The sequence below is a fragment of the Callospermophilus lateralis genome, unplaced genomic scaffold (genome assembly GCF_048772815.1).
Source record: "Callospermophilus lateralis isolate mCalLat2 unplaced genomic scaffold, mCalLat2.hap1 Scaffold_63, whole genome shotgun sequence".
Classification (NCBI taxonomy): domain Eukaryota; kingdom Metazoa; phylum Chordata; class Mammalia; order Rodentia; family Sciuridae; genus Callospermophilus; species Callospermophilus lateralis.
Genome location: NW_027514713.1, coordinates 3,331,859 through 3,359,244, shown reverse-complemented (window position 1 = coordinate 3,359,244; position 27,386 = coordinate 3,331,859). Strand labels below are relative to the sequence as shown.

Here is a 27,386-nt window from a genome sequence, read left to right as displayed (position 1 = left end):
ATTAAAAGTCTGCATACAATAATCAAAGTTCATCCAATAGTACACTTAGACCAAATAAATTGTACATTTTACCTCGATAAAATCAAGAACAAATGAAAGAAGGGAGGAAAATAAGGAACTATTCACTGAAAACAGGAAATATTTCTGAAAGTAAATGAGACGATAGAAGGGAAGAAATACAATTTCACCAGGTCCTGAAAGGAGACAATTTTGAATCACGATCAATAAGTCTGAAGTGGAATATTTTCATCTTATGTTCATCACAATGAGTTCTGAAACATCTTTGTAACACAAATACAGGGTGTTAGGACCCACAGTACATTTCATTCTTGCCACGTTATGTCAGACCTTGTGAGTCAGGGAGCCCTGTTAGACGTGGAGACATCTGAGCCTTCACCACAATGTGCTCCACAGGCCTTCAGAGCAAGCCTTCAGGACAAGGTCCACTCTCTCTGAAAACAAAATGTTATTTTTACCATATTTCTTATTTTGTTTTTCATTTTACCACCACCTCAGAAATTAGTGCCAAAAACTTAATGCTTCCATCGATGGATCAAGGCTGTTTCTAGGGCAACACTTCCAATTCTCACGAACTGCAATTTTATGTCAATTTACTATTAATGGAAGACAAAACAAAAGCAAGCAGACAGAACAGAGAAAACTTAGTTCCCAGCAGAGTCAGGAGAAAAGGGACTCAATGCAAGGATTTTAATGTTGGTGGGCCATGAAGCTGTTTAGCACTTAACCATTTCATGCATATGATTTCATAGAGTCTTTGAGCTAAAACAGACCTTAAAAGTCATCTAGAACCCCTTTTTATAAGGCCACACAAACTCAGTCCTAGAATGGAAAAGGATTGAATGAAGATCATTGACTGGTAAGGAGCAGAGAGAGTCAAGACCAGAACCAGCATGTAGATTGTAAGCCTGGGTTTCGCCTTTCTCACCATATATTATCTCTTCCATCTGTTAGCTCCAACAGCTGAGGCTTAACTAAATACTTTTTGTCAAAATCCATTGCACCGAATACCAAGAGTTTCTCAGCCTGATCTACCAACAAGGAAACTGAGCCCCTCAATCATGGTCAAGCAGGACCATTGCCTGTGACTGAGAAGTAAAATTACCAAGCTGGTATCTCTCAAGACCCAACTGCAGGAAGCATACCCCACTCTAGGGATTTAATTCAAAATGAGGTTTAATATGGAGTATTGGATGCATATGAAATTGGTGGAAGGGTTGGAGGAGTGGGCTTAGGGCAGATCCCCAGGAACAATGCAGAATGGACCCACCATTCTGGATGGTGGGCCACATTTGTTGGTGGATCAAACTATCACATCTGTTCCAAACAAGAAGGTAGAAATCAATAGGATGCCACTGGAAGTATTGATTCCAAGAAAATGCCAGTACAGATAAGATTCAGGATCAAATAGGAGTCTCTGGAGACCAAATATTGACCATACCTGACATCAGAAAACAGATCAAGAGGCAACAGGAAGATACTTCAATCTCATTTCCACCTTTCAGTTTACGGTGAATGCATCTCATTAGCAGGACCTAATTTGCATCCAGAACCTTAACTGCAGGGAAGTTTAGAAATGTAGTGTTTGTTTATATCTGTTTGTTTGTTTAGATTCTGAACCAGAAGGTAACCAAAATAAGAAGGGAATAAATGCTGAGTTTCAGTTGAATATGTTCAGGTGATGGAATTTTCTTGAATATAATCTAGTTAGCTAGTTGTCATTAGTGTAAATTTGCTGGGAGCCATCAGCCAAGTAGGTATGACAATTTCCTTGCCAGTGTACCCCCATGTTTCTTTAGTGGAAGGACTCACGGAAATAGGACATTTTGCAGGACATTGCATGTAAGGTGACCTTGCTCAAGGACCAGGGCAGATCCGTGTTTAGGGTGTTCCCCCTTTAGAATAGGGCAGTTTAGCATAATAGGAGATTAGGGTGTTCCCCCTTTAGAATAGGGTGGTTTAGCATAATAGGAGATTAAGGTGTTCCCCCTTTAGAATAGGGCGTATCCTGCTGCTGAGTTCCTCTTGAGTTCTTAGGGAGACAGAAGCCCAGGAGTAGTGGATTTGGGCAGAGTGTGGATTTGGGCAGAGAACGTGGATTCCCCCAGAACGTGTTTGTAGACGGCCGGTGTGAGTTTGGGAATAAAGAATTGCTGTTTGAATCTACAAGCTGTGTGGAGACTCGTGATTTGTGCCCAGCCAGAGACTGCAGCATAAATTCACAACAGCTTGGAGCACTAGTGAAGCCAAACACCTTGAATGGTGGGAATCAAGTCAAAAAATACCCTGACCCACCTCCAGGAGGAGGGATTTTAAGGTCAATCAACCACCCAGAGAGCATTTGGCAGAATGGATGAAAAACGTTAAAGCATAGAGTCTATGACTCAGTAATTCTCTTTTTCTTACTTGGAGAAATAATTGAACATGTGCACATAAAAGTATGTATGGGAATGTTGATTTCAAATAATTTGCAGTGGTTAAAAAAAAATTAGGAGGTTACCATACTATTCACCACTAAGATAAAGACTGAATAAACTATTCAGAACAACTCAAGAAAATTAAGAAAGTTTTACAGATACATATTTCTGCTACTTGGAGTAGCAAAAAAAAAGTTACCAAAAAAATGGTCAGCATCAAGTCAAGATGGGTCTTGAACCCTCAGACAGATCAAGGATATGATGAGGTGAGAATGATGGCGGATTCATGAAATTTCCAGGGGTAAGGGAATTCCTGTAATCCTTTACAGGTGTAATGGAGGGGCTTTTACAGTAAACACGGCATAGGTTCCCTGTAATTAAGGAAGGGGGGCAGAGTAGACCAGGGTACAATTCACACCCAGGAAATCTTAAGTGGAAAACGGCTGCCTAAGTGCTTTGTGCAGGAGACAGAGAAACCTGCTTCGTTAAGAAAAGCCCCCACCTCAGAATGTGGAAGGGAAAGGATGGATGAGGGTTTTCTTAGCCTGGAGTAGCCAGGTGGGAGAGAGAGCTTTGAAGTTCTGCCCAAGCAGACCCACCTGTAAGGATAAGAGTGAAAGACCTGAGTGGTGGGAACACGAGGTTAAGGGAATAATTCTATAAAATGGGCTCATTCTGCTGGCTCCCACATGATTTTTCTTCCAAGAAGCAATTTATCTGCAGCCCTCCCTGACCTAAGTGGACAGGATATGTCACATTCCTCAGCAAACAACCTGTTATCTGTAGGAGAAATGCAGTTATGAAATAATGTCGATAAGAGGAACCCAAGTTACCCTGAGGGGACTTTTGTGACTTTGATAGACCAGATTCCAGAACTCAGGGTTATAAGGATAATTCCTCCTAACCTTAAAATCTGTAAGAATTCCTGGATAAGAATCCAGTTAAAACCACTCAGCCTGGGTCAAAGTGGCCTAGGGTTGCCATGACGTGGAGACTTGGATATTATCTTGCTGTCAGTTAAAAGTCAAGAGGTGGATCTGGGTGTGATTCTCTGGAAACTTCTCTGGGATCCCCAATAAACTGGAGTGCAGGACAGGCACATTGTCTCTCTTCTCTCTGAGAGGACCCAACCTCTACCTTGAGAGTGTCCACTTTCTTTTTACCTATCCTTTCAATAAACTCATTCCCTTCACTCTGAGCAACATGTCTGAAATCTTTCTGACTTGATCTCTAGAATCAGGGTTTGAAGGGGGTTAGTTTTCATGCCACCTCAGTTTCCAGAAAGGCCCAGCCCTGTAACAATGGAACCATGGCAGGTGGGAACAGGCAGCCCAGGGGGCACCACCTGGGGCAGCTGGGGAGCAGCTCCAGAGCACTGGAGGGCTGCACCAAGACAGATTCATTTCTTAGGACTGAGGTAACAAAGGAATACAAGTTGAGTGGCTTAAAACAAGAGCAATTTATTGTTTCACAGTTTTAGAAGTCTAAAATCACAGGGTTAGTAGGCCCACACTTCCCTCCAAAATCTCTGGGGAAGAATATTTCCGTACTTCTTTCTAACGTCTATTGGGCGGCCAAGAAACCATGGTATTCTTTGGTGGCAGAATAACTCCAATATCTGCCTCCATCTTTCCACAGCCTTATCTCTTCTGTGGGTTTCTTATGTACCTTTAAATTCCTTTTCTTTTATGGATACCAGGCATTGGATTTCAGACCCATCCTAGTCCTGTATAACCTCATTTTAATTTGAGTACACCAGCCAAGAACATTTTCTCAAATGAAAGCACACTCCCAGATATTGGGGTCTAGGATTTTAGCACATCTTTTGAGGAGACACAATTCAACCCCAAATATGAGGAAAGTGAGCAAACCCAGGAAGAGCCAGCTATGAAACTAACCTGGGTGAGCCCAAGAACACCCGATAGGTAAAAACTATGTAGTCCCCTTATATTTCCTCCCTCCTGCCTTGGCCTTGGAAAACAAAGGTGAGCAGTCAGGAAGCAGCTGGGGATTGGTAAGGAGCAGGACAGATTGCTACACATCTTTCTTCCAAGGCAGACATCCGTTAACTACAGCGTTATCTTTAAATGAAACCTAAAGTGGTCATCAGTATCTTGTGTTGGACATTCCAAAAACCTTATTTTGGAAAATTTCAAGCATACAAAAAAGAAAAAAAAGTAGAAGAGTGAATTCCTTGTTTACCATCACTCATCTTGAACAGTTTAGTAATGACCAGTCTTTTTTTTTAATCTATGCTCTCATCCACATCTCCTTTCCCTAGACAATTTTGAAGCAAATCCCAGCAATTATATAATTCAGAGAGAGTTCATCCAGTGCTATTTCAACCTGTGTCCTGAAAAATAAAAATTAAAAAAAAAAATAAATCATAACCCAGTATCATTATCACACACCCATTATCACACATCTCTTAATAACATAAAATATCTGCTGAATGAGTAAGTTCACCTCTTGGCTGCATAATGTATTTCATATATTTTCTTTGTTCACCTGAGGAGGAAAAAGGATCTATTTATATATTGCAATTAGTTGCTGTTTTTTCACTTCTAATCTGCAGATCATTGCTCTCTTTCCCCTTTTCACCTTTTACTGTTTTTTTTTTTGGTAAAGAAATGGAGTCTTGTCCTGTAGTGGTTCCCATTGTCTAGACATGACTCACTACATCTCCTTGGTGTTGTTTAACATGTTCTTCTACCCAAGTTCCTGTATTTTCTATAATTTTGATGTTAGATTTAGAGCCCATTGAAATCATTTGAGAGCTCTGAAACCCCCGAAGCCCAGGTGAATCCCAGACCTACTGCATCAAAAATTCGAAGGGTGAAGCTGAAGCATCACAATGTTTTTAAAACTTCTGCTGTTGTGTATTAAAAAAAATCAATTAATTTTTTTTAAAAAGAAAATATAAATGAAGCCCAGGTATTCAGCAGTCCCGGGCTGAAGTCTTCAAGCCTTTTCATCTTCTTTAACTCTTTGGCTTCTGTTTTGGGCAATAAAATTTCTTGTGAGAGTCAAAAGTCAAAAAAAAAAAAAAACTTCTCAAAATGATCTCAGGGTGCAATAAACATTGAAAACTACCCATCTAGAGTTTTGATCCTAATTAGATTCAGTTTTTTTTTCTTGTGACATAGAATGTGTTTGTTGTGTACTCTGCACTGGATAGTTTAAATTTCCAAGCTGACCTTCTGTTTTATGACAAAGAAGTTAGAAATATCTATTACCTAAGATTGGTCAGAAAGCCCCGAGGGTGGCCCTGTTTTTCATCTAGTGTCAGGACGATTATCCCCTCTGGACAAGTTCTAAAGAATAATGGGAGGGAAAATAACATGCGTTTGATCATGTCACAAATTGTCCTTGATCAATGAGCCAGCAACACATAAATGCAGAGAAAAATATCTAAAAGGGCACATGCAAAACCAATACCAGTGATTTACCTCTGGATACTAATGGAGTTTGATGTGGCAGCAGTAAGGGGTGTGTATGTGTTCATGGAGAATTTTAGCTTTACCTCTAACATTTATATTTTAGATGGAGAATAAAACATATATGAATTATGTAAGTAAATATGCTGAAAAGGAAGAAAAAAATTTCCGTAGTTTTATTGGTGCATATGTACATAATGGTGGGACTCATTGTTACATTGTCATACATGCACACAATGTATCAATATAATTAGGCCAATATCATTTCCCAGGATATCTCCTTTCTACCCCTTGTCCCTCCCCCTAGTCCCCTTCCTCTGCTTTACTGATCTTCTATTGATTTTTATGAGATCCCTTCCTCATCTTTCTTTTCTATTTACTTCTCTAGGTTTTACATATGAGCGAAAACATATGATCCTTGACTTTCTTGTTTGGCTTATTTCACTTAACATAATTATCTCAACTTCCATCCATTTTCCTGCAAATGACATGATTTCATTTTTCTTTTTCCCTGAATAAAATTCTATTATCTATATATACTATGTTCCTTCTCCATTCATCTGTTAACAGATACTTAGGCTGGTTCCATAGTTTGGCTATTGTGAATTATACCCCTATTAACAGAGGTATGCTTATATCTCTATAGGATGCTCATTTTAATTATTTTTTGAGTTGTTTATTTTTTCACATTTTTATTGGTTCATTATAGTTGTACATAGTGGTGGGATCTGTTTTTATATACATGCACACAATATAATTTGGCCAATATCATTCCCCAGTATTTCCACCACCTGTTCCCCAGATTTCAATTCTTCAGGATAAATACCAAGAAGTGGTATTTGGGGGTCATGTAGTGGCTTTAATCCTCATCTTTTAAGGACACTATTTACTGATTTCCATAGTGAATATACTAATTTACACTATATACCAACGGTGTAAAGTGTTTCCTTTTCTCCACATCCTCTCCAGAATGTATTAATATTTCATGGCTACCATTCTGACTGGAATGAGATGAAACCTCAGTGTGGTTTTGATCTGTGTTTCCAAAATTGCTAAAGATGTTGAATTTTTTTCATATACTTGTTGGCCACTTGTATTTTTTCTTTTGAGAAGTCTCTGTTTAGTTCATTTGCCCATTTATTAGTTGGGGGTGGGGTTGGGGTGTTAAATTTCTTGAGTTTTTAAAATATATTCTGGATGTTAATCCTCTGTCGGAAGAGTCACTAGCAAAGATTTTCTCCTATTCTATAGGTTTTCTCTTTGTATTCTCAATGGTTTCCTTTACTGTGCAGATGCTTTTAATTGGATACCAACCCATTTGTTAACTCTTATCATTATTTCCTGAGCTTTATGGGTCCTACTGAAAAAGTCATCGCCTGTGCCTCTCTATTGGAGTGTTGACCCTGTTTTTTTCAAGGAGTTGTATAGGTCTACTTCCTAGGTCTTTGAGTTAACTTTTGTGCAGGGTAAGAAATAAGGATCTAGTCTCTTTTTTTCTACATATGGATAGCCAGTTTTCTGCTCTATTTGATAAGAAAATAGATTTTTAACATTAATTTTTATTATTTTTTCCAATATAAAAACATACTTGTTATAGAAAATTTGAAAAAATATGGAAAAAAGACATCTTTACATTATCCTTTCACAGATAGCCATTGTTAACCTTTGATATACTTCATCTAGATTTATTTTTACATATTTTAAAAATTAATTTATTATGAACAACAACACCTTCCTTGATCTTTTTTTTTTGAAGGGCATGATAGTTTATTTTAAAAAATTGTACCACACTGATCATGTTGACCAGCATACACATGATAATGGCTTTTCTCTTGGGTATCAACATTGCAGTATTTTTGTATACTGAAATGTTTCAAAGGACCAAGAACGTTAAGAGAATAAAGATCTTAAATGAAAATAGACACTAATAACTCTGGTGCTCTAACCCACAGAATTAATTTAAACCCCTTATGAATCAGCGACATAATGTTATCTAGTTATGAAGAACAAAAGTTCTCTTAGAAGTAGACAGCATGGACTTATACTTTTTTGTACTTTAATCTTTAGTTTTTATTAATCTATGTCCACCTGGTTAAAGCACAATCATACAACGATACCTCAGATAATTTCCATGCTATCATTGCACAAGTTTAGTTTTTTTTTTTTACTAAAAAAAAAATCAATCCATCATCAAAATAAAGAGGCAAATAAATGTGACTTTCAAATCATTTGAAAAGCATAGTGCTTTTTTGTCCAATACAGATTCAAATACTATAAATTTCAAACTTCTGCAATAAAATTAATTTATATATATCTATTTATATGTGGGTTTTGTTTATAAGAACTCTATTTTTCAATCAATAAGAGAAAGTTACTCTTTAGAGAACAACATATTTGGTGGCATTTCCGAGTACCTGTAATAGACAAAGCCACATAACGTTAAGTCTGGCTCTAAGTATTATAAGGTACAAAATTTTGACCAGAGACCAAAATTATATAATCTGATATTAAAAATCCAACCCATATGAGACTATTTTTGAGAGAGTAAATGTGCTGTTGAGTAACTATTCCAATAACCTTTTCTTCTTATGCCTTTCTGCAAACCAACCTTTTTTTTTTTTTAATCATTGTGACTCACCACTATTTCATACTGATCTCTTTACTTCCATGTTACCATTTCAGTACCGGGATTTCTGAGGCAGCATTAAGTTTGATTTCATAAAACAGTAGACACGTTAACCTTTCAGTGACAGTTTAAATCTGTAAACTCAAGAATCACATTATTTAGCTCAGCAACTATAAAAACATTTGAGGTTTTGGCATTTCAAGCCAGAATCTCTTTGTGCTTTTTAAATTAAGCTGCTTTTGAATGTTTTTGGTATTTATCAGCCATTTGTATTTCCCTTATAATAAAATACATTTAAAATAGTTTTTAAGGTTAAATGTCGGGGAGTAGGGCTTTAATCAATACTTTCTTTGTTTCGGCACAATTTAAATCAGTTATTTTTTTCCTTCAGTATTGGAAGAGTAGAAATTATTCTGGTCCCTCCTTAGATCAACCAACACCACTTTTATCACATATAACACTGAAATTTACAAACATCCCTGAAAAGTTTTTGATTAAGTAAACAAGTGAATCACAGTGGAGTCTCAATCAGTTAACAGTGTAGATCCATTTATAAACAAACAAATAAAAAAACTGAATATTAAAAGAAAACCTTCAAGCTAAAAAAAAAAAAAAGAAGAAGAAGAAAAAACAAGAAAACCCTCCCAGGAACTGAAACCAACTGTGTGTTGTCACTGATTCTGTACTTGTCTCCCCAGATTGATCAGACTCCTCTTTCTCCATATTATAAGACATGTTTGCTAAAATTCTCACGCCCAGTTTTCAGGACACTTGCGTGAAGAGGCTATGCTACCGTAACATCTAAGAGAATATAGTGCACCATCTCTTCCCTAATAGACTTCGTATCCAGAGATGAGCATCGAGTCTCACTCTGCTGCGTTCGCCAGCATGTTTCAGGAGATAATACTTGCTGTGCAGACTGATGACAGCTGATCCTCCCACTCCACCCCCACCCCTGCCAATATGAGGTTATAACCAGTTTATCATCATGTACACTGGCTTTTTACTCTTTCAATCAGAAAAGTTGTGGCTTCCTTGGGGGGCGGGACGCAAAATGAAAAACCAAGAGTCTAAAGGCACAAAGTTGCATAGCTGCTCTAGTTGGAATTTGTAAACAGAGAACAGGTTGAATTTAGGTAATCCCAATCTGAGAGTGAAAAGGCATCCACAGCAGGCTTTATCCAGCCAGCTTCTTTCAGACCCTTCATGGGTTTTGAGGTCTACAAAGTATGCACTAAAATACCCATACTTCAAAAAGCAATAAGGCAAATAGTATAATCATTATTCCAAAAGTTACAATGGTAGTGTAGGCATACATAGTATAATTTAGTTACAATGTGTGGTACTGTTTCTATGATATAGCCATATTAATGGTTTCTCTCCTACATAATTATATATTCAGCTGGCTTTCAGTTGAACACAAAACCATCCTTGTACCACCACTGATAGTTGGCAATAGCTCTTTGACAGCAGTTTTTATTCTGCTGTAGAAATTATTCTTGAACTGAAAAAAGTTCACAATCCAATGTCCAGTCATTAAACACTATCATATTTGTGAAGAGCTTCTTCCAACTTCTGGGTCACTTTTTGGAAAAATATCATTTGTTGTTGTAAGAAATGCTGCATCTGTGATTTAAAGTCTCTTACTCGAATTTGATGGAAGTGGTGAATTTCAGCCAAAGTGGCAAAAGAAACAGTGTTACAGTGATCCTGAATGCCATCAGCCTTTTGGACCTCCATCTTCCCTTCTTCCACGTGTCGCCTACTCTCCTTTACTTTGGTAAGAGCTCCTTTCTGAACGTGGATGATATCCGGGAAGTTGGCCAGGTGCCCTTGATACAGCGCTAACAGGTCCATTACTGGGTCCAGGTCCTGCCTGGGCTGCTTGGCAAAGAGCTCGCTGATGGCGTCATAGGCATCTCCGGTGAAGGCAATGGCCTGATTCAGGCCTGCTGAGAAAGCCTGCTGGTCCAGCTCAAAGGCCTGGCTGAGCCCACGGAAAGACTGGCCCACTTCTGATATTCCTTCTTGAAGCCCGTCACCTGCTTCCGCGCGAACTCCTTGGCAGTGTGGTTGAGCTGCAGCGTGCTGTCATCCATCTTCTTGGTGAAGCACTTGAAGCCATCTATCTTGCTCTCCACCTCCTGCAGGTCAAGAGCTGCTGCGGGCGGTATTCTCAGGGTCAAAAAGAAGTTGGCACCCACCATTTCGTCCTTCTCGGCCTTCCTCTTGCCCTGTTTCCAGGCCTTCTCATCTGTGCTAATGGGGCAGGTCAGGAAGTGCTGGAAGACATCACACTGTGCCAGCACTAGGTGGCTGGCCATGTGGTTCATCCACCAGATCAGGCCTTTCCTGCGCTTGGAGATGAAGTCCTCTTCGAAGCGGCCAGTAGCCTGCTTCTCGGGCAGGTGGGGCACAGAGATGACAGGGAACTTCTCAGTCAGGCGCGCATACAACCAGTCGAAGTGCTTGTAGCGCCTGTGCACCGGGACCTGTGTGTGTGTGGGGACCAGCTTGTAGGAGATGTAGCTCTTCATACCCTTGAACTTGGTCTGCTTGGTGGGGTCGTCGATGGTGCACTGGAAGGGGTAAGGGTTCTCCTGCCACTCGGGGCCCTAGGGCCCTAGCACCAAGCATAGGTTGTCCCCATCCTTCAGGAAGCCCGAAGCCTCGCCCAACACGAAGGCCTCCCCACCTGACTTGACAAAAGTGGAGAAGCGGTTGAGGTTGCGGCTCACCGTGGCCGAACTCTTGGCCCCCGAAGGGTGGTGCTGCGGAGGAGCTAATCCACCGCGGGAGCCCAGCGACAAGTCAGAGCGGGTGGACAAGCGGTAGCGGCTAGCAGCGCCGCCGCCCGCGGACGAGGAGCTGTCGAGGTCCGGGTAGGTGCCGCTGCCCAGCACGCCAGGCTCGTCGGCCACTGTGGAGCTGTCGTCCCACTCGTCGTCCCAGTCATCGTTGCTGCCCTGGCTGGCCTGGTAGCCGCCGTAGAGTTGCTGAGGCGACGGCTGCAGTACACCCCCGGCATACAGAAAGCCTGCGCTGGGCGGCTGGAAGGTGCTCGGCGGCGGCGCCTGCTGTGGCTGCAACAGAGGCTGGAAGGCATCGGGCGGCGTCTTGAAGGAGGCGGGCGGCCCGCAGGGGCTCGAAGCCGCCGGGCGGCACTTTAGCATAGCGAGCAGGGGCGCCCGGACCGCCGTCGCCAGCCGGGCCGGGCTCCGGGGCTCGGATCACCAGCACGTTTGAGGCCGGGAAGAGACCGCGGTCGCCGCGGCTGTTGACTCCCTCGAGCCAGCCCTCAATGTCCTGCTCGCTGCACAGGCTCAGCACCTCGTGCTCCCGCAGCGATATCTCTCCCGGGTTCTCCGACCTGAAGTCGTACAGCGCCCAGGCGCGCAGCGCCATGGTCCTGGCGCCTTGGCAGGAGGTCCCGATACCGGCGCCCTGTGCCCGGGCCCCGCCCAAGGTGCTCGCGGTGCTACCCGCACCCTGGTACACGGACTAGAGCCCTGAAGGCAGAGCGCAGCCCGCCTCCCCGGCCCGCCGGTAGCACCCTCCGCGCAGCTCCTCTTGCAGCCCGGATAGTCGCGCAGGGCCGCCGCCGGCCGGGGGCGGGGCCCGCGGCCTCCCACGTCCCCAGCTGCGCTAATCCACAGCCGAGAGCCACCTTCCTTGATTTTTAATCTTCTTTTTGCTGGTTTAGAAGCTACTAGTCCTCTGCTTGGAAAAATTCTATAAGGCCTAATAATAATTATTTTGTTAATATAACATTTATCTTAAATATTTTGTTAGCTTTAATACTCACAAAAATTTGATTAAATGTGTTCTTTTATGGATCCTATTTTATAGATGAGGAAACTGGAGCTTAGGAGACGATATATAGCTTGCCCACAGATAGCCACATCCAATCACCTTTTCTAGCTAAAGGCTGGGTGATGCTGACCCAGGGAGCATCTCTTCCCTGAAGTTACAAGACTTTCAGGATCAAAAGTTCTTCAGGTCTGGGTGTGCAATCCAGTGGTAGAGTGTCTGCCTGGCATGCATGAGGTCCTGGGTTATAATCCCAGAACCAACAACAACAACAAAACAAATAAATAAAAACAAGTGCTGTGAAGTCCTGACTCCCACAGTGATCCAGGAGTGATGTATCTGAGAGCTCAGAAGCTAAAAGCCACCAGACAGCCACAAGACGGCAGCAGGGATGAATTGTGGAAAGAAAGCAAGTTTCTAGCTAAACACCAGTGACAGTGTTGTCACCCAGATGGGCCAGGTGTGAGTGGAGGAATCGGGAGCTGAAGCCCATCCATCACAATGTACTGCTTAGTAGAGAGGACAAATAAGTGCACCCCTATTCCTTGAGTCTTCTACCATGGAATTGTCATAGAATATCTGTTGGTCTGTCCTTCTCCCCTCCCTGCCTACTCTCTGCAGAAAGAACCAGAAAAGCTGGCTGTGAAGGTCAGCACCTTTCCCTGGGTGCTCTGGAGTACATAAAGCCAGAGGACATTTCTTCTTGCCTGCTATGATAAGCTATTGCTGGTGACTTCTGACCTACACATTTGACACCTAGGAAGAGATTTATTGTATTTGGTTAAGAGTTTGGAAGACATGCTTCTAATTACATAATGTATCACTGTCTAATGTCTCTGGTTTTCCTTCACCTATGTTTGCATTACATTTACCACTGAAATGTAAAAATTGAAAGGTATAGAAGCCGAGTTTCTAAAAAGTATGAAAATATCAAAAATATTTGAGGAAGTAAATATTCTATTTATTTGATGATGATGATGATTATTAGCAGCAGCAGTCAGCCTACAAGCCTTTTTAAGATTTTTCCCTTGTGTTGTCAAAATATCTATTTCATACAAGTGGCAGCAGAGGGCGCTCATCTTACAGGTTAATTTCTATCTGAACTTTCTGTGACGGAAAACACTTGTTAAAATGCCTGTGTATGCCAACAAGTTTTTGGTTTCTTAAAATGTGTGTGTGTGTGTGTGTGTGTGTGTGTGTGTGTGTGGTGAAAAGAGAGAAGATGACAGACAGATAAACAGATAGATATTAGACTGATAGATAAAAAAGAAATTACTTTTGTGGTTCCTCTCCAGTCCAGTAATTCCAAAACCATGTGTGATTGTTTTAGTCATCCTTTTTGTCACGTTGAACAAAATATCTGATAAGAATAATTAAAGGAGTAAAGATTTATTTTGGCTCAGGGTTTCAGAGGTCTCAGTCCATAGATAGCTGACTTTATTGCTTCGGCCCCAGGTGAGGCAGAAAGGATGCAGAAAAACAGCACAGGATATGATACTAAGAAAAAGAGAGAGGATTCCACTCACCAGGGACAAAATATAAGCCCTAAAGCCGTGTCCCAGTGATCTACCTCCTCCAGGCACACCCTACTTGCCTACACATACCATCCAATTATTCTGCATCAATGGATTAATCATTGATTAAGTTACAACTCTAAAGATTTATTCATTTCACTTGTGCACATTCTGGCATTGTCTCACACATGAGGTTCTGAGGGCCACCTTCTCTTGAGAGCCAGGGGCTTTGGCACATGCCTGTAATCCCAGTGGCTCAGGAGGCTGCAACAGGAGAATTGTGGGAGTTTGAAGCCAACCTCAGCAAAAGTGAGGCGCTAAGACCCTGTCTCTAAATAAAATACAAAATATGGCTGGAGATGTGGCTTAGTGGTTGAGTGGCCCTAAGTTCAATCTCTAGTACCAAACAACAACAACAACAACAACAAAATGAACAAAAAAATCTCAATTATGTTCCCCTTGAATAATTAACACTTTTTCTCCTTAAGCATGTTGCTTTTCTGTTTCACCATGGAAACTTTCCATCATGTGCTCAGGAAGCTGGGGCTCTGGAGTACTGCCCTCCCACTCTCCAGTACATGCGCTTTCTCCTGGGGTCTTCTCTGGAGGACCATAGCCATTTCTGGAGCTTGTCCAGGAAAGAAGAAAGTAGATCTAGTTCCTTCTGTTGTGACTTTGGTTATGCGATCTGCACAAACTGCTCTAATACACTTTCCCAATGTCTTTTCCCTTTGTCTCCCCTCTTCTCCCACATATCTCTTCCTCCAAACCTTTCTTCAGTATTCCATGCTGTCATTGTTCTCTACCTCAAGGTCATATGCATCACCATGTAAGCTACACACCTGCGGTAGCCAGCCTCCTAGATGGCCCCATGGTTTAGTCAGCTTTTTTGCCACTGTGACTAAAAGACCTGACAAGAGAAATTTTAGAGAAAGAAAAATTTATTTTTGGCTCATAGTTTTAGAGGTCTCTATCCACAGACAGCCTGGTCCATTCCTTGGGGCTCAAAGTGAGGCAGAACATCATAGTGGAAGAGTGGATGGAGGAAAGTGGCTCAGGATATGGCCAGGAAAGAGAGAGAGAGAGAGAGAGAGAGAGAGAGAGAGAGAGAGAAGAGAAGAGAAGAGGAGAGGAGAGGAGAGGAGAGGAGAGGAGAGAGAGGCTCCACTTGTCAGATTAAAAATATATATACCCCAAAGTCACACCCCCAATGACTCACCTCCTCCTGCTACACCCTACTCACCTTCAGTTACCACTTAGTTATTCCCATCAGTGGATTAATTCATGCAATGGGTTAAAGCTCTCATAATCCAATTGTTTCTCGTCTAAACCTTCTTGTATTACCTTACACATGAGCTTTGGGGAACCACCTCATACCCAAATCATAACACCCTATGATCCCTACCTCCTTGTATATATACCTTAAATACTGCCTTTATGTGTAGCAGAGCTGGCCTGTATTACCATTAGGATATTATGGTAATGAAGTTCTGTGAATTCCAAAGTTAAGGTCACAAAATACATGTGCTTTCCACCTTGCTCTCTCTTGGATCCATGAGCTTGCTGCCATGTTTTGAGGATGCACAAGTGGTTTTGTGGAGGGTCCATTTGACTAGGACCTAAGTCCTACCAACAGCTAGTAGTGCCTTCCCATGCGAGTACCAACCTTGTGAACGAGCCACCCTTAAAGTAAATTCCCCAGCACCAATAAAGTCTGCAGATGCCTGCAACCCTGTCAACCTCTTGTCTACAGCCTCCTAAGAAACCCTGAGCCAAAAGCACCCAGCAAAGTAGCTTCTGAATTCCTAACCCACAGAAAGTGTGAGATAATAAATGTTTGTTGTTTTAAGATAGTAAGTAGGTTTGGGGCAATTTGCCATGCAGCAATAAAAACTAAGACTCTTTCCATCATGCCTGACAACACAGTTAGCACTGCATGTCTTTGTGGCTTCACATCCTTGTGGTTAAAGCCCTCCAATGGCTCATCACTAATTTGGGATAAAACCCAAACCCTTTCATACAGCTTAGGTCTTTCTAGATCTGGCTCCTGTGTGCCTCCCAGCCTCACCCTGCCCACTCTGCCTTTCCTCCCCCATCTCTCTGACTACTCTGAAACACACTGCACCTCCCTGCATGTGGATGGATAAAACTGCCAGATAAAATATAGCTTGCCCAGTGAATTCTGAATTTCAGATAAACAACCAATAATTGGCATGGTTATACAATACACGGGGCACTCCTATGCTAAAAATAGTGTGCATTCTATAACGTTATCCTGTTGTTTATATGAAATTCATGTTTCACAGGGAATCCTGTACTTTTAGATGCTAAATCTGGCAACCCTGCAGATGTGAACTGATTTCTCTCAGCTCCTACTCATCCACCAGCTAGGTTGCTGCAGCTCCCCTGCTTACCTTCCTGTCCTGCAAGATTCTAGAAAGAAAGAAATTGGCATCTCTAGAAAGCCTACACTGGCTCCCCCTTCACACATATCCCCAGGACAGATCTGATGTGCCTGCCACAAGATCCCACCCCAACCTGTCACAGCTCCTCACTTCACACACTGCCATTACAGCAGGCCTCCTCATCCAGGAGGGGTCCATTCCAAGACCCCCCAGGAATGCCTGAAACCACAGGTAGAACTGATTCCTGTGTAGAATTGTCTTTTGTATGCATATGCATGCATACCTATAATAAAGTTTAATTTATAAATTTGGCACAGTAAGAAATTAACAACCACAATTAATACCAAAAAAAAGAACAAGTTTAACAATATAGCATAATAAAAGTATGTGAATGTGGTCCCTCCCCGCCTTCTTGGGTCAAGACTAATACTAATACGGTTTGATTGCTGCTGTCCCTGGGTAATGAAACTGTAGGAAGTAAAACTGCAGATCAGGCAGAATAACTATTCATTTGCTTGTCTTCAGTCCTAGATTCTGAGCTCCTAACTTACTTACCATACAGCCTCTGTACCAAAAGCATGACATGATTATGGTTTACAAGTACTGGGTATTCACCGTAAGCTAGTTACCATTCTAAGATGTTTCACATATATTAACTTGTGAATCTTCATATCAAGATAAATGAAGTACTAGTAATAACCCAGTTTTACTGTGAGGAAACTGAGGCCAAAAGAGGCTATGTTCCTTCCCCAGTGGCATTCAACAATGGCGTTGAGTTTGGGGTTCAGACCCAGTTGTCCAACTCCAGAGCCCAACTTCTCATGATAAGCTAGAGACACTGCCTCTGTATGGTGGCTGACAAGTGTTTGGTGAATGAATGTGAGAACTAATTATCCAAATGAGCTAGCTAATTGCCTTCAAATGCAGACCCCTCTGCTTCTTCCCCTCCCAGCTCTCTCCATCCACTATTGCCTAGCACAAAGATGGTACCTACCTCAGGGAAAAGGCCAAAGAACTCTTTTGGTCTCTTTTTCCATCTTCAATTTCTGCCCACAGATCCAGGATACCACTGTGTACTGCACTTCCCTAAGGAAAAAGGGATCTGACTTAGGAATATAAACTAAGAGAGCATTGTGGTTACTAGCATGAATTCTAGAGAAAAACTTACTCAGCTCAGATCTCAGCTCTACTCTTTTTTTTTTTTAATTTTTTTTAGTTTTCAATGGACCTTTACTTTAGGTAAATATGTGGTGCTAAGAATTGAACCCAGTGCCTTACACATGCTAGGCAAGCGCTCTACTACTAAGCCACAAACCCAGCCTCTCAGCTCTACTCTTTACCAGCTGTGTGACTTTGAACGAGGCCTCAGGACTTAGATTCTTCGTCTGAGAAGAGTAGATGATAGTTTTTAATTCATAGAGTATTGTTGAGGATTAAATGAAATTAAAGAAAGAAAACACCTTCACAGGGCCTGAAACAGTATGTACTTAATAAATGTCTGCTGTGAGCATTGTAAGTATTATTCCACTCAGCCCCTGAACAGATATCTGCAGACCCAGCACCTCCATGAACTTTCCTGACTTCCCTGGCCTCCTTCCTCTGTGCAGTTTCAGACAGCAGTTAGAGAGCTGAGCCACTGTGCCCCTAGGGAAGCAAAGCCCTCTCACTCTTGAGGACATTTTTATTGTTGCATTTTAATTATACATAATAGTGGGATTCATTGTAACATATTCATAAGTGCATCTAACATAGTGTGGTCAATTTCATTCCCCAGTATCTCCCTATACCTTCCTCTTCTTCTTCCCCCGGTTCCTCTTTCTCTACTGTACTGATCCCCTTTCATGAGATACCCTCTATTATTTCCCCCCATTTTTTTTTCTCTGTAGCTCCCACATATGAGAGAAAACACATAACCCATGAATTTCTTAGTCTGACTTATTTCACTTAGCATGATATTCTCCAGTTCCATCCATTTTACTGAAAATAACATAATTTCATTTTTCTTTATAGCTAAATAAAACTTCATTATGTATATATACCACATTTTCTTTATCCATTTATCTGGTGACAGAGACTTAGGCTGGTTTTATAGTTTGGCTATTGGGAATTGCACTGGTATAAATATGAATGAATCACTATGTATGATGTATGTATGAATCACTATAGTATCTTGACTTTAATTATTTTGAATAAACACCAAGGAATGGTATACTTCTCACCTAACTTAATAATAGTATGCCCATGATGGTTGATGGCTAACATTTTTTAGCATGCTGGGTACTGTGCTGAGTACTTTACATGTGTAACCTCACTTAATCCCTACCACAATACTGTGAGGTTTTGTACCATTATTATCCCTATTGTATGGATAAGAAAACTAAGCAATTACTAAAAGTCATGCAGCTAGTTAGAGAAGAACCCAATTTTTAATTCTATGGTATGGTATGGACATAGAATCTTTAATGATCCCCTTCTCTCCAGCCCCCAGGTTTCTGTGACAAACCTACCTAGCAGTTATTCCAGTTGATCCTGAAGACATAATACATTTGCAGAGTTGAGATCCCTGTCTCAACCTCTAGCTGCGTAGGTGATCACCTGGGAAGCTGATTTACTGAGCTACTCCACATGAAATGGATTAAAATTTCTGGAGAGTAGAACAAAAGCATTGGCTATTTTATAAGGTTTTTCTGGATGATCCCAACAGGCAGCCAGAGTTGAGAGACACTCTTCTTTAAGCCATTTCCAATGGATGTTGGTGCAGAAGAATCTGGTGTAACAGAAATAACCACCATAGTCAGAGGGTGCTGTATAGCCAAAGAAATAGGCAACAGATCCAGAAATATTCAGAGAACCATTTTGCAGGGACTTACAGACAGACACATAGTCAAGAGTGGCATCAAGATCACGACTTGGGTCAAAGGCATGGGGCTTAGATAATGAGCAGGTCAAAGGTGGATTTCATCCAGACCAGAATGGACCTGGTTGTACTGTGCTAACATAAACATGTAGATCACATAGATCCAGCCACAATGCTCCACCTACCCTCTATGGTTTTATTCATAGTGCGCTAGGAAACTACATGAGGAAAACAGACCAGGGTTACTTAGTGGGAAATCATGGCAGTGACAACTCAATATGGCTGTAGTCATATCAAGCCAACTGTCTACAGATGCGTGAAAATTTAAACAAATTCCTGAGACCCTCATATCAGAACTCTGTTCAGAATGGTTTCTGCTCCTCCCCCTCTAAGAGCAGTCTCTGAACAACAGTGAAGGTGTGGCTAACTCACAGCTCTCAGAACTTTCCTTTATTCATCTTATAATACATACATTATAGGATTGACTCACACTAATATAGAGGTAAGTACTTCCCTCAGACCCTTAAAGAAAAAAAACATTCCCAGGTGCCTACTGCACTCACAGGAACCTGCAAGTCAGCATCTCCTTCTCTTTTGCACCTGGACAACACCTTGACTCATTATAGCCTCAACCCTGGGAGGTCATACCAATGTATTATAATAATCTCTATTTACATAGTATAGCTTTCATCTGTTAGGGTTCTTTGGATGCAAGCAATAGAAACCAACTCTGACTTAAGTTGAGAAATAAATTATTGAAAACACAAGTGGGTCACAGACTCCAAGGAACAGCAGTGACCATGGAAAAGAAAGGAATTGGGGTACCCATAAGGAGGAAGGAGGCAGAACCTCTTCAAGAAAGCACCTTAGAGATGCTGGTTTCCATCTCACCCTATTCCCAAGATTAATACCATAAGACCATAGTTGACTCATATGACTGCCCCTTGGCACCATGATTGACAATTCCAACACTACCTTGAACAGAATCACTTTCCAAAGCACAATTGAGATGCTGTAACAGAAGGACCTGGGGCTGGTACTGGACTGGAAAGCTATTAGATATTCACTCTAGCACTGTGCCAATTACAAGATTTTATGTAAGAAAGTAACATCCTATGAGATGAGAGATGCAGGGAATGTTCATTTCAGGTAAAGCTGTGTCCTAATTGCTAATTCCTTCATGTTAGTGATAAATACTTCATAAAAAAATTTAAAAGCCCTGCACATACATAGCTATCATAATGTGGGTTTGCAAATCAGAGAGATCACACCTATTTGAATTGCCTACCACTATATGTGCAGAAGCAGAGCAAGGAAGAAATTTGTGGAGTCTGAGTATCATGGTTTTGATCTGGAACATATTCTAAAGGCTCAAGTGTTGAATGCTTGATCCCCAGTGCAGCAAGGTTAAGAGGTGGGCTTCTTGGGAAGTGATCAGACCATGAGGCCTCTGACCTCATGGATGGATTTGCCCATTGATGGATTCATAGCTTGATGGCATTATTGGGAGATGGAAACTTTAGGACTGGAGCCTTTTGGAAGTCACTAGGGGCATATTCTGGAAGGGTATAACCTGTCCCCAACACCCCCCTCTCTCTCTCCTCCCTGCTTCCAGGCTGCCAAGGGATAAAACAATTTTGTTCTTCCACAACCTTCTGCCATGATGTTCTGTCTTACCACGGCCAAGAAACAATGGAGCCAGCCAACTTTTCACTGAAACCTCAGAAATCATGAGTCAAATTAATCTTCATCCTTTAAATTGATTTTCTCAGGTATTTTATTATAGCAATAAAAAGTTCACAAAGCCTCTAAGTTTTGCTCCTACTTATATCACCTCATCTGCATCTTGTCAAGTATTTCAGGTCTGACCATCTATTAGCAGTCAGCCATACACTGAAAGGCCATATCAGTTAGTTCTTAAGAGCGCACTGGGGCCATACCACCTAGGTTCAGCACCTATTTCTGCTATTTATTACTTATGTGTCTTGGGGAAGATGTTTAATCTCTCTATATCTCAGTGTGGCATAAATGCAAAATAAAGATGATAATAAATTAATACCTGTAAATGGTAAAATAGTTAATATCAATGAAGTACTTCATTCAATATCTGACCCCTAGTAAGTATTTGTATTTGTCTGCTTTTTGATGCTAGAACAAAATAACTGAGATTTTATGAGGAACAGAGGTTTATTTAGCTCACAGTTGGGAGGCAGAAAGTCCAAACAGAATGGCACTGGCTCCTGCAAGGTCCCCTTAAACTACATTAAAACAAGCCATGTACAAGAGGGAGAGATCACATGACAAGACAGGAAGCCAGAAAGCTTCAAGAGTCAGACTTGCTCTTTTGTAACAATCCACTCTCACAGCAACTAACTCACTTTGAGAGAGCAATATTAATCCTCCTGTGGTCAATGCTCCCAGCAACCTCATCATCTTCCACTAGGTCCCACCTTTTAAAAGTTCCACCCTCTCTTAATACCACCACCTTGGTGACCAAACATCCAACACCTGATCCTTTGGGGGACACACACAAACCATACTGAACCCAGGGTACTCCTAAGTATTTGCTGCTATTAGTATATCACAGTTTCAATTCATGAAGAGAATTTCCAGGAGATTATAACTAGTAGCTTATCCTCATTTATAAAGTTGGAGGTTTACAGCAAGCCCTTTCCTGGGGTCACATTCCAAATTTCTCTGGGAGTGGAGTACAGATTTGCATGATTATCGATGGCTCTTTCCTTCATCTTTCCCTCACTTCTTTTGACCCATCCCATTGCCTTTCTGCTATGATTAAATAGCCTAGCATGACAATTCCCAAAGCTGATCCCAATGATGGTTCACAACAAATACAGCCTATTTATCTATGAAGTAAAAGGTCAGCTAAGAGCCTGCTCACATAATCAACCCTTTCTGCTTTATCAGCTTCATGATGTAGAGGTACGAGCACCCTGAAGTAACATAGTCATTACCGTTCTTCCTCCCATCACTCTCGTCCCACATTCTTCCCAACTGCTTCAACCACCTTGGGTTGCATAATTAGTAATAAAAAATTCACGACACCCTGTTAAGTTTGAATTTCTGGAAAGCAATGGTTACTTTTGTATTTGTTGTTGAACTGGAATTCAAATTTATCCAGGGGTCTTGTATTTTATGTGGTATGATTATACTAACCCACCATGAACACAAGTGCCACTAAACTTCTGAAATGGTAGGATAACAACAGCTCTACCCATCCCTATTTGGGATTCAGGATGCCATGAGGCTGGCATCTATTGAAGCCATATCTGCCAAGCCAAACAAAGCACATTTCCTGGTGACATAATTCCACAGGACGCTAGAGACCTATGCTCAAATAAACTTGGGAAACTCTGCATTCTCTTTAACTCCATTCACTTCCATTCCAGGGAACAGATTATTCTGACCAGTATTTTGGTTCTATCTTGTTTTGTTATCCTTATAATAATGGTAATATTATTTTACATACTATATTAGATTGTATAACATACAATATTATCTACGTAATAAATATATATTTAACATTACAGATTTACACAGTAAACAATTTGGATTTACCACCTTTTAAACTAATTTCTTTGCTCATCATTCTCTCTTGAATTTCAGACTTTCTTTCTACAATCCACTTTTCTCTTTGAAAAAAAATGTATCACTTTAGTGAAAAAGAAATAAAGTTCCTTTTAGTGAAAATTTGTTGGAGCCAAAAACTTAGTTTTGAATGTCTTTAAATGTCTGTATTTTACCTTCTTTCTTGAAATATAATTTGAGCATAGAATTCTATGTTGATGATTATTTTTCTCCCAGCATCTCTCTCAGCATTCCATTGTTTTCCGGCTTTGGTGCTGTGGTTGAAAAGTCTGCTGTAATGCTGCCTAATTTGCCATTTCTTCGTACATAAACCTGTATTTTATTTTTTATTTGTCTTCATAGTCCCATTATAATAGATTTAGGAATGGATTTATTTAGTTAAGTATGCTTAGGATTCATTTCGATTCTGAACCTATAAATTAATATCTTCCCTAAACTCCAGATTGTTTTCTGCCATTGCCTATTCACATAATATCTTCTCTTTCTATCTCTTCTCTCCCTCTGGAACTCCTATTTGACATAGTAATCTGTGCACATTCTATATTTTCTTTTTAAATTCTCCATATTTCTGGCTCTGTGATGTGATCTGGATAGTTTCTTCAGATCTATCTTCTGGTTTACCAATTGGGTTGCTAGCAATGTCTTACCTGCTGTTCAATCTAAATATTGGATTTTGTTTTCAATAATGATGTTTATTATTTCTCAAAATTCAATTTCATATGTGCCTGGTCTTTTTTAAAGCATGTTTTTTTTAACATGTATTAATCATGCAAATTAAGGGGTTTCACTGTGACATTTCAAAATGCATGTGTTGTGCTTTGATCATGTCCACCTTACTTTCTCTTCTATCCTACTCTTCCCTCCTAATCCTTTCTTTCAAAGCATCTTATTCCTTGTTCATGCTTTTTACTCTCTTTTTTTCTTTAAGTATTTTAATTTACATTTTATATACAATAGTTCTAATATCTAAAATCATTGAATATAAAATTTTGATGCTAATCATTTCTGCAAACTCATGACAGTTGGTTTCCTTAAGGGTTTTGTCATTGTGGTTATTGAACTCTTGTTCAACGGGCTTTGTATGTGTGAAAATTTTAAAATTTTCATGGTGAATTAGTCTGTCCAGAGGAATTTTTGTTTGGTTGTCCTAGGCACTCTAGAGCCTAGGAAGTATTATTATTGAAAGCATATTATTAGTTTTTTGCCTTGTGATTCTTAAATGATAAATGTTGTCCATGATTATGAATTACATTGGGAAACTTTTTCCCATATCTATAATATCAATCAAGACAGAAACATTTCCTTATCTTTCCCCTTTTCTGTGAAATAATTTTTTCCTCATTTTCTCTTTCACCTGACAAAGTAGCTATATGAGGATCCAAACCTAGTGCAGAGGTCTCAGTCCCAACCCCTATTCTTCATGCAGCTACAAAAACTCAGAGTGCTGGATTTTCATGATTGAAAATTCTCAGTTCAGATGCAGCTGTATCCTGAAAATAGTCCTAATTTTGCTATACTATGCATATAAAATCATATATTTTGTTGAGAATTTTTTAGTGTTTTGTAAAGGGAAGTTATTTTAGGATGCCCAGTTTAATATTACTGCAAAATAGGGCCCCAAACTGCATTCTGTACCTCACTCTTAGAAATTCATTGATGGCAGCACATTGGTTCTGAATTCAATAAACCAATGAAGGTTTACATCAGTATCTCTTGAATGTTTTGTTGACCTTGAAATCTTTTGTTCAAATAATACCAACACTTAAGAGCCAGTAGTTCCCGGGACATTCTTTAGGAAACACTGACCTAATGATTTAAATAGAGATAGTAAGTGAGAGAGTCTGGCTGCTAATAAACAGAGGTCCTTCTTGATAAACTTGAGGAATTGCCAAGAAGAACCCTGCAAAATAATTGTGGTTTTGTTCATAAGGGTTGTGGGGATTTTTGTGATGTTTTGGTTTTGAGGAGTTTCATTTCTTTTGTTTTGTTTTGTTTTCTTTTGGTCCTAGAAGCACTATGCACATTTGCACCCCTTTAGCCAGGGCACAGAGCTAATGTTATCTTTCTTTACACAGGAAGGAAAGGAAGTACTTTCCATTCTAGTTCTTGTTTTCATACCCAAAAGTTTCCATGGTTTTATTCTGGGTGCTGAAACTTTCCAAACCCCAGTGTCATGCAGTAAATTTGGTAGAACAATTGTATAAAATCTGTTCTGCCATTTTTGAATAAGGAAACTTATTATATTTATTTTTAGACCATAAAACATCTATTTTTCTGACAGCTCAGGAGCAACCAATATTGAAATAGAACTTCACATAGAGCTATTTATGATTGAAGGACAGAAGTTAAGCTAGCTCTCCAAAAGTTGAAAAAGTTCAAATGAGCTGCCTAAACAGAACATAATCCTACACAATGTTCAATTGAGTCATGCTGGATTAATACGGACATGTCATAAAATTCTTGTAATGTACAGCACAGATATTCCAAGTGCTTCTGGAGCAAGATTTTTCTAAATTATAGACCCATATACTTAGGGAAATTCATTTTATGGATATTTTCAGGCACTAGGAGAAGAGCACATTGCTTTGGAACCGAATGCAATGTGATGTCAAAATTGAAATTTATATAGAAAACAAATAGAAAAGACAAGATTTTATTAGAAAGTGTTTTCATTGTTTGGAAAGTTCCAGTAAAAGATATCAGACTACTAGGAAATGAACTGGAGATCTCTTCAGACTTACATTCTGCCTTTAAATTTTCATCACCACATTTATACTGCAGATTTACTAAACAAGCTTCTAGAAAAACATAAACCCTCCAAAGAAAGGCTAATAAATAGCCAATTAACCAGTCAAGGCATATTAAACATTTTTGCCATTCAAGCAATTCACAGAAGCAATGGAAAGTTTCCAGTGTAATCTGGGAAGTAAGATATGTATTTGTGAAAAGTTAAAAAAAGAGACATCTCTGTTTTCACAGGTGTTGATATGACACCCCTGATGCAGCCCCTCTGAACTTTCAGTTGAAATGCCTAAGAAGATGCAGACAAGAGTGAAAACTCAGGACACAAAGAAAACCAAAAACTTCAGAATATGATTCTCCAATTACTGAAAATAATGGTGAAGCTACAGTTTTTTTAAGTGCTTATTTATCTTCTTGCATTTTGCTGTATGAAACCACAAAAATAGCCCTCTTAAAGATGTCTCTCCTTGGCTAGAAGAACCCAGAGCACAGAATCAGGAGAACACCTTGAAATCCAGGCTTCCCTGTCTACTGAGTGCATATCACTTTGGGGATTGATGAGAGTACCATTACTACCCCCCATGCTCACACTACCAATGTCTTTTAAATGCATCTGACATTGCAATTCCCAGAACACAGACAGCATAAAAAGTAGGAAAGACCCAAATTGGCACATGCTGTACTGGGAAGTGTGATGTCCAATAGTTGTGGGACTTCTGACTGTAACTTGAGGCAGAAAAATTATGTATTTCATGTGCTCCATTGGAGACTCAGACAGTCTCTCCTTAAGACAGAAAAAAATAGATGTAAATGATACAGATGTGCTAAATTCTAGGATTTAAGCAGAGAGTATTTGAAGATGGGTAGATGTGTGGGGAAGGGTCTAAAAAATGTACTGTAAAATAAAGACAAGCCTACTGTGGCCAGGTGAACAAAGGCAAATACAGTGATCCTTCTGTGTTCAAAAGTTTCACGCCAGGTTCAACCAAACTTAGATGGAAAATACTTGGGGAAAAATTGCATCTGCATTAAACATGTACTGACTTTTCTTCTTGTCATCTTTCCCCAAACAATACACTGTAACAAGTATTTACATAGCATTTATACAGCATTAGGTACTGTAAGTAATCTAAAGATGATTTAAAGCATACAGGGGGATGCACATAGTTTATATACAAATACTGTGTCTTTATGGAAGACACAGTATTTGTATATAAAGACTTGAACATTCATAGATTTTGGTATCCCTGGGTGTCCTAGAATCAATCCTCCCCAAACACCGAGGAATGACTGAACCAAATAGCATGTGATATGAATCATGGAACAAGCTTTTATGAGACAAATTTACATGACCAACAAAAAGAAGTATCAGTTGCTCCCTCCAACTCCCCATTCTCTTATCATCCCATGATAAGAGAGAAGCAATGTTGCTGGATATATAACACATTTATGGTCTAGAGGAGGGACTCTGCCTCTCTGCACCTCTATCTTTCTATAATGCAAATAGGAGGAAAAAATTGTAGGTGAGGAATAAGCTACTGTGGAGAGTGCCAAGCATTTTGGATGCACAGGTAATCTTGCATTGAATTGTTTGAAAATTCAAGCACTCGAGGTACCTGGATACCTTCTGAGAAACTAGATTCAGGCTTCTGGAAGAAACTTCAAAGTGAGACCACATTATCCCATTCCTAGGTTTCCCACTACCAGTCAGCTAAGTTTTTGGGGTTGTATAACAAATAGCACTGTTTGTCTCTCTTTAAGAATCTATCCTGCTCTGGACATGGTGCACACACCTGTAATCCCAGCAACTCAAGAGGTTGAGGCAGGAGATCACAAGTTCTAAACCAGTCTCAGCAATTTAGCAAGACCTAAGCAAATTAGTGAGACCCTGTCTCAAAATAAAAAAAAAAAATTATGAAAAGGACTGGGAATGTGACTCAGTGGCTAAGCACCC

The 27,386-nt window shown here is 40.2% G+C and overlaps 1 pseudogene; it reads right to left on the bottom strand.

The window, feature by feature from the left end:
- Positions 1–9,718: 9,718 nt before the first annotated feature.
- LOC143389592 (sorting nexin-18 pseudogene) lies at positions 9,719–11,903 on the bottom strand (annotated as a pseudogene).
- Between the last annotated feature and the right edge of the window lie 15,483 nt (positions 11,904–27,386).